A 12,619-nucleotide genomic window follows, 5' to 3' on the forward strand; every position below is an offset into this window, starting at 1 on the left:
TACAACTTTCTTGTCGCCACCAACAGCATCTGTGGTATTGTCCGAGAAACCTGTGAGGCGATCATCCAATTTTATTCAGCTGAAGTGATGGAATGCCCCAGTACACCAGATGCGTGGAAGAGAGTTGCACTGGGGTTTGAAAACAGGTGGAACTTTGTTCACACATGTGGGGCTTTGGATGGCAAGCATGTGGCAATTCGTAAACCACCCGGAGGTGGCTCAAATTATTTCAATTATAAGAAATTCCACTCAATTGTACTCATGGCGGTGGTTGATTATAACTACAACTTCCTGTATGTGGATGTGGGCACACCTGGAAGTGTTGGTGATGGCCGGATTTGGAAAGAAACCTGGCTTGGAAATAAAATGGAAGGTGGAACAGCAGGCATGCCTGATCCAGAACCTCTGTCAGGAGAAGACAGCCCGGACATCCCATATGCGATGGTTGCTGATGAAGCCTTTGCACTACGGCCCTGGATTATGAAGCCATATCCACAGAGGAATCTAACTAGGGAACAGAGGATCTTCAATTACAGGCTGTCAAGGGCCAGGAGAGTAGTAGAAAATTATTTTGGCATCTTGGCAAACAGATTTAGATGCTTGCTCAAGACAATGGAGCAGAGGCCCAAGAATGTGGAGAGTATAGTATATGCAGCATGTGTTCTGCACAACCTGATCCGAATGAGAGGTGCAGCTGCTGGATCAGCAACATCCATCCAGGACGGTGACATAGTGAACAGTGACACAGGGGAAGTAACACTAGGTTCTTGGAGAAGTGGTGCGAACAAGTTGAAAATGGTCTCACTGCAGCGTTTGAAAGGTAACTCGGGCACATCCAGTGTGAAAGAGCAAAGAGACCATCTCTGCGCTTACTACAATTCACAATTGGGGAGTGTGCCGTGGCAGGACAGCTATATTGATGGGTAGCCAACCACAGGAACACTACTGCATGTTATAAGCTGACTTCCTAGTGTTGTCCTCTGAAAAGTGCTTCCTATAAGATGTTCGTCCGCAAAACCTGCCGTTTAGAACATTGCATTGTCCCTTTAAATGCCTGAGGAGGCAATCTCAAATCCACCTTGATCACCCTCTCGCTGCTCCAAGGAGCCCACAGGCAGTGGTATCTCTGGCATCTCCTCTTGCCTCTCCACCTGTCTCTCTTGCTGAGTCTCCTCCTCATTTACCTGCATGGCTAAAAACCTTCTGACTTTCTTTGACCCCTTTCTTTGTGCTTTTCGGAGAGGCATCTCTGCAAGTCTTTTTACTGTGAAAAAGATTCTCAAACAATGACAATTAGGTGGGACGTCCTCGATGGACACATGATCCATTGGCGATATTGAGACCACCTTTTTTACTCACCTTATGTCCCTTCTGTCAAGCTTCCGGGTTTACCGTTCGCAGGAGTTCCCACGGTACCCGCAAGAGTCATTACAGATATCGCACGGATATCGCACTGGCATCTGCGTTCATACAATGTTGCAACGCTGCTCAAGTCACTCTTGGAGAAACTCAAAATTTTTTGAATTTTCTCCCGACCGTACAAAGTTACACGACTACCTGCCGTTAGCGCCACGGAGGTCCTCGGTGGTCCACGAATGCCGTACTGCTATCGCAGAAGGTTCCCACGATGTTAAACTCTTGTTAAGTCTTGCTTCAGGTCGCACCGTGAGAAAGCCCTTTAAGGGGACAATAGTGAACCAGTTTAGTATTAACACCAATCAGTTGTTACATTGTCTCTTTCTTATTTATTGATTTACTGAATGCTTGCACCGTCATCCATGAAGTACTGAAACAAGCAAGGCACTCATGTCACTTCTGTTTGGCCAGTCAGAAAGCACTGACTTAACTGGGGAGCCACAGGTTTTATTGATGTGCTTTGTAACCAAAAAGGTAAACCATGTAAAATCAATGCACTAGGAATTAGCTGGCTCTTTAAAAGAAAATGAACAATTATACTTGATTTGCACCGATGTGCACTGAAAATACTTTCTTTATGCTTTGAGAAAAGTGGTATCTGACCTCTTTGGAAGCATTTTTAAAGGGAAAATGATTGAAAATGATTAAGAACAAAATATCTCTGATTGTCTCTTAAGGTATATATTTATACAGAATTTCTCATAGCCTATTTTAGAACATAGTTCACTCTTAATACTATCTAAGATGAAACTAGAGCAAATTAAAATGTTATTAAAAATAAATCCCCGTTTAGAGATTTTTTTAATCCAGTCCTTTCACAAAAGGAACAAAATATGCTCTGCATTTTGAAAAGGGCATGGAAATTAGTTCTAAATATAACTAATAGCTTTCTGGGATATTATAGAAAAGTGAGGCTTGCTCACATGGATCATTTGAAGATTCAAAGAACACAGTAAAGTCAGGCAATAGATTTAACATTTTCCTGACTGAACAGCAGTGCAACCATTATTAACACAGTCACTACAATGAACAACCCTTATAGTGTTTCCATCTGTTGTGTTATCTACTTTGATTACTGTGCACTTTTGTAAGCATTAAGTAAGACATCTTTACATTGGCTATTGAGCATTAACTACCTTAAAGACCTCGGCATTGAAGGTTCTGCACTCAGCTGGCTCCGTTCCTACCTTTCCAACAGATCCCACTTCATCTCACTGCTACACCTCTGCTACAGCCACAGTCACTCAAGGCGTTCCCCAAGGCTCCATACTCGGCCCCCTCCTCTTCATCATCTACATCCTCCCCCTTGGTCAGATACTCCGCCACTTCAACCTGGACTTCCACTGTTACGCCGATGACACCCAGATCTACCTCGGCACCAAATCCCCTCACAACCCCCCCCCCCCCCCCCCCCCCCCCTCTCCCATATCAACTCCTGTTTGTCAGCTATAAAAACCTGGATGCAACATAACTTCCTCAAACTCAACAGCGATAAAACAGAATTCCTCCTCATAGGCTCCAAATCCACACTCAGTAAAATCAATAACCCCACTCTCACCATCGACGGCACCACTCTCTCCCCATCTCCCCAGGCCCGCAACCTTGGCGTGATCTTTGATTCTACCCTCTCCCTTGAGCCTCACATCCGCCATGTAATTAAAACCTCCTTCTTTCACCTCCGCAACATCACCAAAATCAGACCCACTCTCACACCTCCCGCTGCTGAAAGACTCATCCATGCCTTCATCTCCTCCCGACTGGACTACTGCAACTCACTTCTCCTTGGCATCAGCTCCACCTACATCAACCGACTCCAACTGGTCCAGAACGCAGCCGCCCGACTCATCACCCACACCAAATCCTGGCATCACATCACTCCAGTCCTCAAACAACTTCACTGGCTTCCCATCTCCTACCGGATCACCTACAAAATCCTGGTCCTCACCTACAAAGCCCTCCACCATCTGGCCCCCCCATATCTCACTGACCTCCTCTCCCTCTACCAACCCTTACAAACCCTCAGATCCACATCAGCCGGTCTCCTCTCCATCCACAAGTCTAACCTCTGCAGTTTTGGGGACAGAGCCTTCTCCAGGGCAGCTCCCAGGCTCTGGAACTCCCTCCCCCAACTGATCTGCAATTCCGTGTCCCTCACCATCTTCCAATCCCGCCTCAAGACCCATCTCTTCACCTCTGCCTATCCTTAGCCCCACGTCCCCCTCCTTTTTCATCTGTGCTTGAATTGCCTCATATTGTGTTTTGAACTGAATTCTGTCTTTAATTTGTGTACTAATCATGTCTCTACTATTTATTTAATTCCCTTACATGTTTTTCCTCTACTTGCTAAATTTTTGTAAGGTGTCCTTGAGACTCTTGAAAAGCGCCCATTATTATTATTATTATTATTATTATTATTATTACGGTGCACAAGATTATGAGGGACATGGATAAACAGAACACTCATTAGCTTTGCGCCAGAATAGAGGATTTTAAAGCTAGTGGGCATAGGCTTAAGGAGGGAAGAGATTTAAGAGGGATCAGGAGCAACCTTTTCTTTCCGAGGATAGTTGGTATCTGGAAAGAAATGCCAGAGCAAGTGATAGAAGCAGATACAATTGCCTACGGTAACAGACATTTGGACAGGTACACGGAAAGGAAGAGTTTAGAGGGCTATTGACCAAGGCAAATGGGACTAGCCCAAAAATTATTCTTGGTCAGCATGGAAAGATGGTCCAAAGGGCCTATTTACAAGTTGCATAAGTCTGTGACTATGCTCTAAATACTTGATGAATTTCTGAGGTTGAAATGAATACCCATATAACCATATAACCATATAACAATTACAGCACGGAAACAGGCCATCTCGACCCTTCTAGTCCGTGCCGAACACGTATTCTCCCCTAGTCCCATATACCTGCGCTCAGACCATAACCCTCCATTCCTTTCCCGTCCATATAACTATCCAATTTATTTTTAAATGATAAAAACGAACCTGCCTCCACCACCTTCACTGGAAGCTCATTCCACACAGCCAGAGTAGAGAAGTTCCCCCTCACGTTACCCCTAAACTTCTGTCCCTTAATTCTCAAGTCATGTCCCCTTGTCACTGGTAGAAATTCATCTTCAATTCAAATGTTTCAGATGTATTATGTTCCAAGGGATTTTACAAGTTAGATTTTCATTTACTTACTTATTTTTACAAGAAAAAAGAGGCTATTTCACCTATTGGATCAATGGAAGTTTCAGCAGATCTAACCCATCAGTTCCTTTCCTCCCTTTCCTTACTTCCATGTGCCCCTCCAAGTTCAACACAGACTGCTATTTATTGCCCACCTCTAATTGTCCAGGAAGTGAAGAAATAGAAACAGTCAATACATTGTATTGGAAGGAACTGCAGATGCTGGTTTAAACTGAAGATAGAAACAAAATGCTGGAGTAACTTAGCGGGACAGGCAGAATCCCTGGAGAGAAGGAATGGGTGACTTTTTGGGTCGAGAACCACACTTCAGACGTCTCGACCCGAAATGTCACACATTCCTTCTCTCCAGAGATGCTGCCTGTCCCGCTGAGTTACTCCAGAATTTTTTGTCTATCTTCAGTGAATTAGATTAGTTGGTTAGGAATCGCATATTAGCCAGAAAGGGTAAGGATGGCTGATTTATTCCCCATTTATTACAAATGTATTTTTTGAGAAAATCAACTAAATTTAATTACCATTGCTGATAAACTTTTCATTCCAAATTTTTCATATTTAAATTTCCCAGCGGTCACAGTGGGGTTCTACTTCATATGTATAGATCAATAGTGCAGCACACTAGATACCAATAACTAGACCATTAGGCTTCTACACTAGAATGATCTTAATAGGCAGATTTCTGCAATTCCTATATACAAAACCTCTCTTCGTGTGTGGTTGAATGCTTTTGTTCTGCTTCAGAACTCCCCAGAATCAAACAGCAAAACCCACCCTGTGAAGAGCCATACCTTACTAAGTATTTCTCTCTGGAGTAAACTGTACTATTTTGGCTTTATCCCATTGTCAGCACAATTTGCATCTGTTTTCAATGCGGTACCTATTTGTTTACATGAGTTTCCTGATTGACTTGCACAGAAAACCAACAAGACAGCCGTATGCAAACCCAAGGGGAATTTTGCAATTTTGCATCGCAGCAGAAACTTGGCACTGACAGGGTGATGCTGTGCCAAAGAACACGGATATCAAAGCAGTGCAAAATCAAGTTTAATATTCAGCAATTTGTTTTTGGTTCTTTTATCATGCTAAATGTTTCTTTATTGCCCAGTCACTGAACTTCAAGCATCATACTGGAGCTAAAGATAGACACAAAAAGCTGGAGTAACACAGCGGGACAGACAGCATCTCTGGAGAGAAGGAATGGTTGACGTTTCTGGTCGAGATCCTTCTTCAGTGACTGGTGAGGGATAAGGGAAACAAGAGATATAGACGATGTGGGGAGATAAAGGACAATGAATGAAAGATATGCAACAAAGTAACAATGATATACTGTTAGAAACAGGCCATTGTAAGCTGTTTGTAGGGTGAAATGAGAAGTTAGTGCGAGTGGGTGGGGGAGGGATAGAGAGAGATGGAATGCCGGGGCATACTGACCATAAAATGATATGTTTTAATCTACAATATGAGAGGGAGAAGGGTAAATCGGAGATGTCAGTACTACAGTTGAACAAAGGGGACTATGGAGCCATAAGGGAGGAGCTGGCCAAAGTTGACTGGAAAGATACCCTTTTTTTTAAATCCAAAATATTTATTCAAACATTAAAATAGTATTTACAACACAATAAAACAAAACAGAACCCACCACCATAGTACAAGACAAAACAGATATACCAAGTAAACTACTAAACAACTATATTACAATCCTTGTCCAGGATACATTCAACCCTCCTCAGTCACGGAAATCCCCCAGGGTGCCCGTGGACAATGCGTAGTCCCTCTCCAGTACCACCCGGGTGCGGACATAACCCCGGAAAAGGGACAGGCACCTGGCTCGGGCAGAGCCCTCTTCCGCATGGCGCTGTGACTCGCGGATGGCCAGCTTGGCCAGGCCCAGGACATCTTCAGCCCTACCCTCTCCCCTACGCACAGGGTGTCCAAAGATGAGGATAGTGAGTGAAAATGCTGCCAGAGGCAAGGGGCAGCCCCTTTAGGTATTGGAACAGTGGCTGCAGCCTCACACACTCCTTATACACATGGTACACAGACTCTTTCAGCCCGCAAAAGTACCAGGCGGCTGGCGAGTCTGTGCACAATGAGAGAAACAGGTTGCAGGGAAATCCTCGGTGCAATACCCTCCAACACAGGTCCCCAATGTAGAGGGGGAGAATCCCTGCATAGAGGGACCCCTGGAAAGATACCCTAGCAGGGATGGTAGTGGAACAACAATGGCAGGTATTTCTGGGAATAATACAGAAGGTGCAGGATCAGTTCATTCCAAAGAGGAAGAAAGATTCCAAGGGGCGACCGTGGCTGACAAGGGAAGTCAGGGACAGTATAAAAATAAAAGGGAAGAAATACAACAGAGCAAAGTTGAGCAGGAAGCCAGAGGATTGGGTAATGTTTAAAGACCAACAGAAGATAACTAAAAAGGCAATACGGGGAGAAAAGATGAGGTACTAAGGTAAGGTACACAAAAATGCTGGAGAAACTCAGCGGGTGCAGCAGCATCTATGGAGCGAAGGAAATAGGCGACGTTTCGGGCCGAAACCCTTCTTCAGACCCTTTTTCCTTCTTGAACACTTTGAGGTACTAAGGTAAGCTAGGCAAGAATATAAAGGAAGATAGTAAAAGCTTCTTTAGGTATATGAAGAGGAAAAAAATAATTAAGACCAAAGTTGGACCTTTGAAGACTGAAAAGGGTGAATTTATTATGGGGAACAAGGAAGTGGCAGATGAGTTGAACAGATACTTTGGATCCGTCTTCACTAAGGAGGACACAAACAATTTTCCAATGTTCTATAGATTCAGGATCAGTTACTGTGGTTTGGAGGGTAGGCAACATTATCCCACTTTTTAAGAAAGGCGTGAGAGAGAAAACAGGGAATTACAGACCAGTTAGCTTGACCGGTGGCGGGGAAGATGCTAGAGTCAATCTTAAATGATGAAATCGTGACACATTTGGATAGCAGTAACAGGATCGGTCCAAGTCAGCATGTATTTACGAATGGGGAAATCATGCTTGACTAATCTTCTGGAATTTTTTGAGGATGTAACTAGGAAAATGGACAAGGGAGAGCCAGTGGATGTAGTGTACCTGGACTTTCAGAAAGCATTTGATAAGGTCCCACCTAGGAGATTAGTGGACAAAATTAGGGTGCATGGTATTGGGGGTAGAGTGCTGACATGGATAGAAAATTGGTTGGCAGACAGGAAACAAAGAGTAGGGATTAACGAGTCCATTACAGAATGGCAGGCAGTGACTAGTGGGGTACCGCAAGGCTCGGTGCTGGGACCGCAGCTATTTACAATATACATCAATGATTTAGATGAAGGGATTCAAAGTAACATTAGCAAATTTGAAGATGACACAAAGCTGGTTGGCAGTGTGCACTGTGAGGAGGATGTTATGAGAATGCAGGATGACTTGGACAAGTTGGTTGAGTGGGCAGATGCATGGCAGATGCAGTTTAATGTGGATAAATGTGAGGTTATCCATTTTGGTAGCACAAACAGGAAGGCAGATTATTATCTAAATGGTGTCAAGTTGGGAAAAGGGGAAACAACGCGATCTGGGGGTCCTTGTTCATCAGTCACTGAAAGTAAGCATGCAGGTACAGCAGGCAGCGAAGAAAGCGAATGGCATGTTGGCCTTCATAACAAGAGGAGTTGAGTATAGGAGCAAAGATGTCCTTCTGTAGTTGTACAGGGCCCTAGTGAGACCACACCTGGAGTATTGTGTGCAGTTTTGGTCTCCAAATTTGAGGATGGACATTCTTGCTGTTGAGGGTGCAGCGTAGGTTCACAAGGTTAATTCTCAGGATAGTGGGACTGTCATATGCTGAGAGAATGGAGTGGCTGGGCTTGTATAATCTGGAATTTAGAAGGATGAGAGGGATTTTATTGAAACATCTGATTATTAAGGGTTTGGACACACTAGAGGCAGGAAACATGTTCCCGTTGTTGGGGGAGTCCAGAACCAGGGGCCACAGATTAAGAATAAGGGGTAAGCCATTTTGAACGGAGATGAGGAAACACTTTTTCACACAGAGAGTTGTGAGTGTGGAATTCTCTGCCTTAGTGGGCGGTGGATGCCGGTTCTCTGGATACTTTCAAGAGAGAGCTAGATTGGGCTCTTAAAGATAGCAGAGTCAGGGGATATGGGAAGAAGGCAGGGTGCTGATTGTGGATGATCAGCCATGATCACATTGAATGTTGCTGGCTCGAAGGGCCGGATGGCCTACTCGTGCACCTATTGTCTATTGAGAGAAATCAATATTCATACACTGGGCTGTAAGCTGCCCAAGCAAAATATGAGATGCTGTTATTCCAATTGCCATTTAGCCTCAATCTAACAATCTGTTGCGACTAGGGGGAGGGGGGGGAGCAACAGAGACAGAGTCCCCCTAGTTCTTACCTTCTACCCCATTAGCCATTGAATACAACACATAATCCTCTGAAATTTCCGCCACCTCCAACGGGATCCCACCACTAGCCACATTTTCACATCTCCACCCCTCTCCGCCTTCCACAGAGACCATTCCCTCTGCAACACGCTGGTTAACTCATCCCTTCCCACCCAAACCACCTGCCGCTATATACCACCTCGCTCTTTCTAAGCTTTCCCCCAGTCTCGTTTCAGTCACAAATCACTGAATCAAGCACTTGCTCATCTAAATTTTATTTTGACAAAACACAATTACAGTTCCACTACTATACCTAACCACCGCGGGTCGATACTCCTACCTGCCTGATCAAGCCCTCTTAGCCTCGCTCAAGCAGAGACACTCCAGAAGATCACGCAGTCCTAAGGGTTCTCCCAGAAGATCGACACAGGACCTCGTGGGAGCGGTCTTTTATACGTCCCCAAACCTTAAGGGGCCGAACCACATAGGGGTGGTCTCTTTACAGTCCAATAACAGATATTGATTAACACGGTATATGATAGACATTTCTCTAACCCTATAATATGATAACCAATACAATGAAGCAAACAAGAATAAACATTTGAACATGTGCCCTGAGATTCAAACAGTTTCCCCAAGGCTCAACAGTTCGACCAATCATCGATTAACAGGATGACCGTCTTGCAACATTATACTATTTACAATGCTTTTGCAGCGATCCAATCGAAATGATGCATTTAGGGCTTGTTTACAAAACTGCTATACATTTTATCAATTTAGGAGAAACAAGGAGAACACCTGGACCCCTCACCATCCTGCATACCAGTCTGAGCCTAGATTGGCTGGCGCCATTCAAAGCCTGTAAAGTTCAGCTGACAAGGGTTAAGCAATTCTGACAAGTGCAGGGATCCTCCATTTAATGGTGCCTTTAATTTTGCCAATATTAACACCTCGACTCTGTCCTGGGACCCCAACAGTCCTTTCAGGTTAGGCAAAGGTTCGATTGCACCTCCTTAAGATGTGGACCCTTATACATCGGCGAGGCCAAACACAGACTGGGCGATCATTTCGCAGAACACCTTTGTCTCAGCCTGCGTGAACCAACCTAATATAGTATTATAATGTTGCTGGACACTTTAATTCTCCTTCCCATTCCTACACAGACATTTTGTCCTCGGTTTCCTCCATTGTCAGAGTGAGGAACAGCATCTCATATTTTGCTTGGGCAGCTTACAGCCCAGTGGTATCAATATTGATTTCTCTCACTTCAGGTATCCCCGCATTCCCTCTCTCTCTATCCCTCCCCCACCTAAGTCGCAGTAGCTTCTCATTTTCACCCCACAAACAGCTTACAATGGCCTGTTTCCTTTATCATAATTTATTTTTTGCATACCTTTCATACATTATCTCTCCACACCTGTCTCCATCTCTCGTTTTCCTTATCCCTAACTAGTCTGAAGAAGTGTCTCGAGCCGAAACGTCACCCGTTCCTTCTCTCCAGAGATGCTGTCTGTCCCGCTGTGTTACTCCAGCTTTTTTTGTCCATCTTCGGTTTAAACCAGCATCTGCAGTTCCTCCTTACACATCGTACTGGAACTAAATCCTTCTGAACAGGATGGCTCCAGAGATATAAAATAATTCTGCTCACTAGATCAGTCCTTTGATAATTGTGGAGTGCAAATATGTTTCCTTAAACATTCTGCATGATTAAAGAAATGGCTAATAATGCCATCAACAATATGCAATGACTGTAAAATACTTTCACTGCATTTTCCCATTTAAAAAAAACCTTTCATTTATCAATTAATTTCTGTTCTATGAGAAAGATTTATCTGAGGCACTGTGAGTGATATAACATTTTGACATTTATTAAGTAGAAACATGCTGCATGGCTTCTGAGGTGTTTTGATCTTACTGTTAAATTACTGGAGCACAATTGCAAAATCTGATTTAAAATTCATACACATCACAGGGAGGATCATCTGCAGCAGATGGTTAAGAATCATAAATATTTTCTGTTCATACATCAAAGAAGGCATGAGTCCTTTTGCATGCACTGAAGAAGGGTTAATGTCAAAAGAGATTTGTCTCTATCATGCCACTGCGCAGTGTAAATTATGTACACACTATTAATGGTAGGGAGAAAATAATTCACACAATAATATTTTCCTTCGCTCCTGGAGTACCATAAAAGCAGCAGAGAAAAAATAAATCATCCTTAATCTGCAGAACATTGATTTTTGATCTTCTTCCTAAATATAGACAATAGACAATAGGTGCAGGAGTAGGCCATTTGGCCCTTCGGGCCAGCAACACCATTCAATGTGATCATGGCTGATCATCCACAATCAGTACCCCGTTCCTGCCTTCTCCCCATAGCTCTTGACTCCGCTATCTTTAAGAGCTCTATTTAACTCTCTCTTGAAAGCATCCAGAGAACCGGCATCCACCATTCTTTTTCTTGAAAAAATCTTTCCTCATCTCTGTTTTAAATGGTTTACCCCTTATTCTTAAACTGTGGCCCCTGGTTCTGGACTCCACCAACATTGGGAGCATGTTTTCTGCCTCTCGCGTGTCCAAACCATTAATAATCTTATATGTTTCAATAAGATCCCCTCTCATCCTAAATTCCAGAGTAGACAGCCCAGATGCTCCATTCTATCAGCATATGACAGTCCCACCATCCCGGGAATTAACTTTGTGAACCTATGCTGCACTCCCTCAATAGCAAGAATGTCCTTTCTCAAATTTGGAAACCAAAACTGCACACAATACTCCAGGTGTGGTCTCACTTGGGCCCTGTACAACTGCAGATGGACCTCTTTGCTCCTATACTCAACTCCTCTTGTTATGAAGACCAACATGCCATTCGCTTTCTTCACTGCCTGCTGTACCTGCATGCTTACTTTCAGTGGCTGATGAACAAGGACCCCAAGATCCCATTGTACTGCCCCTTTTCCCAACTTGACACCATTTAGATAATAATCTGTCTTCCTGTTTTTGTCACCAAAGTGGATAACCACTCATTTATCCACATTAAACTGCATCTGCCATGCATCTGCCAACTCACCCAACCTGTCCAAGTCACCCTGCAAACTAATAGCATCCTCCTCTCAGTTCTCACTGCCACCAAGCTTTGTGTCATCTGCAAATTTGCTAATGTTACTTTTAATCCCTTCATCTAAATCATTAATATATATTGTAACTATCTGCGGTCCCAGCACCGAGCCTTGTGGTACCCCACTAGTCACTGCCTGCCACTCTGAAAGGGACCCGTTAATCCCTACTCTTTGTTTCCCGTCTGCCAACCTATTTTCTATCCATGACAGCACCCTACCCCCAATACGATATGACAGACATGAACAAATATTGAGGTAAATGCCATGTTCTTCAAAAGTTATTTTCTGTATAAAATCTACAACCTATTGAATTAGATTAGATTAGATTAGATTAAACTTTATTAATTCAATATCATTGTTACCAAACCACATTTAATTCAAGGGCCCTGCATCATTGTAGTCATCAATGCAACTGCTGATTAAATTCTTTCTGAAAAATCACCTGGCATTTCACAATCAATTGCACAAATTGCATCTGCATACCTTAG

Source organism: Amblyraja radiata, chromosome 6 (genome assembly GCF_010909765.2).
Source record: "Amblyraja radiata isolate CabotCenter1 chromosome 6, sAmbRad1.1.pri, whole genome shotgun sequence".
NCBI lineage: Eukaryota > Metazoa > Chordata > Chondrichthyes > Rajiformes > Rajidae > Amblyraja > Amblyraja radiata.